The sequence below is a fragment of the Nipponia nippon genome, unplaced genomic scaffold (assembly GCF_047370975.1).
Source record: "Nipponia nippon isolate SJK-2023a ecotype South Korea unplaced genomic scaffold, ASM4737097v1 scaffold_2, whole genome shotgun sequence".
NCBI lineage: Eukaryota > Metazoa > Chordata > Aves > Pelecaniformes > Threskiornithidae > Nipponia > Nipponia nippon.
This window is the reverse complement of record NW_028262336.1, coordinates 3,675,162-3,681,164: the sequence shown is the minus strand read 5'-3', so window position 1 is coordinate 3,681,164 and position 6,003 is coordinate 3,675,162. Positions and strand designations below refer to the sequence as shown.

At 53.7% G+C, this 6,003-nt stretch overlaps 1 protein-coding gene across 1 annotated transcript in view; it reads left to right on the top strand.

Moving 5' to 3' along the window:
* The window catches only part of CFAP91 (cilia and flagella associated protein 91), a 31,747-nt gene extending 31,478 nt beyond the window's left edge, over nucleotides 1-269 (top strand). Inside the window, exon 18 of the mRNA XM_087757208.1 lies at nucleotides 67-269. The gene's annotated coding sequence lies outside the window, so the exon portion shown is untranslated. The remainder of the gene's footprint in view (nucleotides 1-66) is intronic.
* The last annotated feature ends 5,734 nt before the right edge of the window (nucleotides 270-6,003 follow it).

Below are 6,003 nucleotides of genomic sequence, written 5' to 3'. Positions count from 1 at the left end.
CCTCTCTGATTTCAGCTCAGAGCATGGTGGAGGAGAGGGAAGCACATTATATTTACTTTTTTTCAGGGCACCCAGAATGGAAAATCCTCTCCCTCCCTTGGGCTGTCCCCCCTGCTGCCTGCCAGCAATGTTGTCCTGGAACCACTCTGTATACATTTTGGTGTGGCAGCCCCAGACCAGCCCCCTCCGCCCCCTCCCCAACTAGCTTTGGACCTCATTAACTAATTTGCCTCTTCTAATTATTAAGAGAAGCTTGAGTGAGAAAGCAGTGTTAGCGTTCCTTGTTTGTTTTCCTGGCACAGACCAATAAAGATCTGCACCTGGGCTTTTGATGGTGTTTCCTTGCATCAATAACATTAAATGAAAAAGTATTCCAGCAATGGGAAATTTTGAGTTGAGACCATACGCAGAGTCTTTTCTCAAGCATGTCCCACTGATTTCCTTAGCGGAGTAAAGCAAAGAGTGGCTTCCTGCATTAGCACTGCTATTAATAAAGGGTTGAAGTTGAATGAAAACAGTCAGATCTTGCATCATCTTTTCACATAATTAGTCCTTGCATAAAGAAAAGGCACCCTTGACCTCAGCAAAGTGGTTCCTGCCAACCAGGCAGCGTCTGGCACTAATAACAAAAGCTAGGTGATAGCAGAATGACACGGCAGGGGCTGATGTAGCTTGTGCAAAGAACCCATTAGCCAGAGCTTATGGCTTTTCCAGAAACGTTACTCTTTGGGCTGACCTCTTCTTGCTTTTTGTCATCCCAAAGGAGAACGATTCTGGAAAGAATCTTATTTTTCTTAGAACAGTGTTAGTCACTCTGGCTTTCCAGCTCCAGGGGACTGTGCAGAAAGGCTTTGCCTTGTTTGCAAGCACGGGGGTGCTCCAGCTCAGGATGTCAGAAATCAGCAGGCTGCAGACAGGCGCAGTGCATCTGATCAGAGAGCTGTCAGGGACTTGCTCAGCTCTCCAGCACTCACCTGTCAAAATTCCTGTCGGTTTAGTGTCGGAAAGGTACATTTACACCGATACCAACATCAAGCGCACCAGCTTTTGGAGGAGCAGGCACAGCCACACCACCACACCCAAAATGCTTACTCATGGATGGCTACAACTTCTGGAACAAACAGCAGCGTTAGCTCTCGGTGCTAATGTGAGAATGCGCTGAGCTCTGTGCACTTCCATCATTTCTCTGGAACTGGTAGCCCGTTCGTTATGCCGGGTCTGTAAAGCCTCAGGTATGGTCGAGCTAACCAATCCTGGACGTAGCGCTGCTCCTCCAAAACACAAACCAGCAGCTGGTCAAAAATTCGGGCTCATTAGTGCATTCCTGGAAAAATTTTGCGTCAGGTTTCTGGTTTGTGGATTGGGTTGGGGGGACAGGAGGCAGGGAGGGGAGAGAGAGAGGAGGCAAAAAAGTCTGAATACCCCGTATTCCACTGAGCTGTGAATAAGAACTGGAGAGAGGAAAAGGGGAGCTGCACCAAGAAACCATTGCTGGTCTCCAGATCCCTGAACCAGCGGCAGGAGGTGACTGGTGGCTCAGGCAGCCTCTGTAAGCACTGCAACGTCTGGCAGGAGTCCGAGATGGGTAATGCGTTTTGGTTAGGACTCTGTGAGGGCGATCCCGTTAGGCTTTGGGGATTTGGGAAAATTCTCATAGCGTACACAGCTGGTCAGGAAAAGAGAAGGTAGCAAATGCAAAAACATAGAAAAGAAACACTCTGCACAGTGTGGGAGGAGAAGCTGTGCGGGGATCGGCTCTTTTGCCTCAGGCCACCTTGGACGAATTTAGCCTGGTTGAAAGAGGGGGGATAACACAAATCACACGATCCAATGTAATAAGAGAGACATGGAAAACTTGATGCAGCGCAACAGTAGAACAGGACGACCGATCCATTGAGGCATTTACTGTATTTCTGAGGTGGTATGTCGACATAAACGTTCTTCGTGTGGCTCGTTGTACAATTTGACGTCGTTTTAAAAAGAGAGGAAGTATTCCGACAGGTGTAGGAATGGATGTAGGTTGCAGCGCTCTGGTCCTCTGCTAGGATAGAGCCCTCTGCACGACAACGAGGGGGCAGGGGACTCCAGATGCTACGCACAGGCTGACCTGGAAACGTCTTGGCTTCTGTTACGATTTAAGGGACACGGTCTGGGTAAAGCCATGTTTTCCACGTGACATTGCCTCACATGTAAACTGAAGGCCACGTCAGGATTCCTGCAGGAGAGTCTGCTCTAGAAACTGCTTTCAATGGTCATGTGCGGGGGTTTTTTTCAAGCTTTGCAGAATGTGCTTTGAGAAAGAAAACGAGCGCAGTGAGAGGGAATTGGGATCATAAATCAACAGCACAAGAATGCACCATTCCCTCTCCTAGCAGAAGTCAGAACAACCCTGGGGAGGAGCCGGGACCCGAAACAAACACAGCAGATGCCTCCAGGGCTGCACCGATACAGTGGCACCACTGGGGAAATTCTGCTTGTCCCGCTTTCCTTTCCCCAGCTGCCCGCCGGGAGGGAGCCTGGCTGTGCCGCTCCGCCGCCTTCGGCATCCTGACAGGTGCGGGAGACGGGCTGAACCGAATCAGCCTTCGGGGTCACTGCGCTGCAAGAACGGTGAAAAATCGGTCTCTTTGCAGTAAATAAAGGAATGCAAATTGTCTCAGGTTTTCCCTGCCGATACGGATCTTGCAGTGGGGAAGGAGGAAATCTATTGTGATAACTACAGTTCAGGCCAGCAAAAAGGACTTTCGGTAGGACAACTGGAAGCCAACGCACCTTTTTCTCTGGACACTTACTATATCTACATTTTTGTCAAAACCACAACAAACCCATGCTCTGCCATCTCGCCTGCCTCCCTTAATAGCAGCATGCCCATCACAAAAGTTGCTGCTGCAGACCTGGCTGTGGGGCTGTTGAAAGAGTTCCTGCCACTTTCTAGGCGCTGCTGTTTTCGCTGCTCCTGCTCTGGCAAGCGCACAGGATCTGCCTGCTGCTTTGCTGGGCTCAGTTCAGCCCTCACACAACTTCAGGGGGGAGGATAACCCTACGAGTATGGTCCTCACATGCCAAAGGCTTTTAACAAGCTCCAATTGCACTCACTTCACCTCCTCCCAGTCCAGTCTCCCTGCTTCCACCAGAATCCTGTTCATGAAGCTTTTCCTGCGTTTTTCTGGCTGGGAAGTCAGTATCTTCTCGGCATCCACCAGCCTCCTCGCCCCAGTGCCCTCCAGAGTCGGACCTGGCCTTGGAAGAGGAGCCATTGTTTCATACCCACCTCCGCTCTCCACCCCACCAGAGGCAGGAATCATTTTGAACATCTGCCAAAACTGCCAACTCCCCGAGACGTTAACGTGTAAGCCCAGACTAATAAATTCAATTTGCCTGGGACCGCTCTGGACCGAGGCCCCCAGCTCTCACAGCCACTGCCGGGAGCAGACACGGCAGGGAAAGCACCTCAACAGACACCGTTGGCAGGAGAGAGAAAACCCCAGCGGGCCGATGGGACGGGTGCACGCTGAGTCCCGGGGAGGAGAGGCAGCTCTGGCTCTCTGCTCCGACCGTATCATTCGTTCCCTCTCGTTCTTCCTTTTCTCCCACACGCTGCGGCAACGCCACGTACCTCTTCCTCCACCTCCCGCGGCTGGAGTCCAGGCCATGGCTCTTGGCCTTTTCCCAGGTGCCAGAGCCCAATCCTTCACGTTGCGCTCAGGAGGGATGTCCCCTTCCTGATTCCTTCCTGGGCTGCTCACCTGTCTCCACTTCTTACTGCGGGCTAGAGCCCTCCCTGGCCAGCCAGGCGCAGCACACCATCCCCAACAGACCCGAGAGCTGCGACTGCCCCTGCAAACGCTCACCATTGCGGCTGGCCGCTAGTCCATGGCTCGCTGGACCTGTTGCACAGCCCAGCCCGTGCCCGACCGCCTGAGGTTTATCACATCTCTTCCCCAACGGGGAGCTTTCGTAGTAACCTGCGCTCCTTGCCCATCCCGGAGCTCCTCGGTCGGTGCTGGGCGCGGGGACACTCATCCTCTGCTTTGGGGCAGCGGCTGGAAGCGTGCGGTGCTACCTGCAATGCAAATTGCAGTGAGCTAATTGCAGCTGCGCAGCAAGGACCCAATGCTGTTGCTCTTGGTGACGTCAACGCTGAGCGTGACAACACCAGTGCTCTGAATACAGATGCAGCAAGAAGCCTGAAAGATGTAACCAGTGCTCTTACGTAGCCCCTAAACTGAGAGCACACTAAACCTTCTCCTAAATACCCTTCTCGGCCAGCACCATCTTGCTCACCATTTTACATCGCTAGCATTTGGAAAGCAGCCGCGCCCGCCAGCGTTACGGAGGCTGAAAAGCTGCATTCACTCCTCTCTCCTGAACTTGCTGCAGGACTGATCCTAAGAACGAATCTCCCTTTTGTTTGTTACCGAGCCAGTAATAGCCAGCCCTTCCCTTCAAAGCCTCTTGCAAACACCATGTTGGTTCCTTACCTATGGAAGCCTTTCTCCACTCGCCCACATAATTTTTCTGCCTCCAGCCAAATGCAAACCATTTTTCATTGCTGTGCAGGCCCCAAATTTGTTGTCTCCAGCAGAAACAGCTTCCGTCGACCAGCACATTCCTAAGCCTGGTGCCATGAAACAAAAATCTTGCAAGAGGGATGAGGTGTCACTGAGATGGTCCAAAGACTCCCCAGCTGGGTAGCGCCCTTCATTTCCCGAGGCTGCTAACAAATGACTGCATCCCAAACAACATCGGTGATCTCCGTGAGCAAAAACACCCTGGGTTTTGCCAGCACTCACCATCCGCCTCCCGAGCGCTCTTGCCTGGCAAAGGATTTGGTTACAGGAACGAGCTGCAGAAGGGAGGAGGGGGACACGCCTGCTCTTATGCTGTAGGAAACATAGAATCACGGAATCGTTGAGGTTGGAAAGGACCTTTACGATCATCGAGTCCAACCGTTAACCCAGCACTGCCCAGCCCACCACTAAACCATGTCCCTAAGCGCCACGTCTACCCATCTTTTCAATACTCCCAGGGATGGGGAGTCAACCCCTGCCCTGGGCAGCCTGTGCCAGGGCCTGACAGCCCTTTCGGTGAAGAAATTGTTCCTAATATCCAACCTAACCCTCCCCTGGCGCAGCTTGAGGCCGTTTCCTCTCGTCCTATCGCTTGTTACTGGGGAGAAGAGACCGACCCCCACCTGGCTCCAGCCTCCTTTCAGGCCGTTGCAGAGAGCGATAGTGGGGTAGCCGATGGGCTGGTGAGAGGAGGACGAGTGCCTCCTGCCTCCTCTCAAGTTCACGCGCCGTTCCCACTGCACGTCTGACCCTGCCTCGCTCCCTGCAGCCCCGGCCTCCCCCGGCAAGCCCGGCCACGCGCCCCTGTGTCAGCGGCAGGCGTCTGGACCCCACGAACGCTCACCACACGGAGGTGGCATAAAGCACAGGGCGTTCAAGCAGCCAGCTAAGATGAACAGTCCTGTTCTAACTCCTGGATTCCACCAGTTTTTAAAAACTTTGCTTATGGAAAAAAACCCAACCAAAGAACCAACCCCTTAGCAATCCATTGCGTACCCAGACCCCAGGGCCCTGCCACCGTACGCAGGGCCCGCGGCTCCTCTGCTTGGAAGGGGCTGCGCTCGGCCAGGCAGCTCTGCCTGGGGACAAGGTTGCATTTGCCCACAGCCACATTTTCTCACTCTGCGGCAAGTGAGGGGGCTCTGCAGGATGCCCTGGACTCGGGCAGGCTGCCCTGCCGCAGCTCTCCCAACAGAGCACCCCGGTCACAACCACTCTGCTGCAGCCACTCACGCGCTTCCACGAGGGAAGAGGTTGGTTGTTCTCCACCTACCTTGTCCTGGAGGACCCAGCCTTGCCTCTGGAGAGCACGAGCAGAGACGGGCGATGCAGAGAGCGGGGAATCCCTGGAAGAGAAAGCTTTAGCTCCGCTGACCACGTGGGAGAGCGACCCGGCTGAATGCCGACTCTCAGGGGGCAGTAGGATATACCA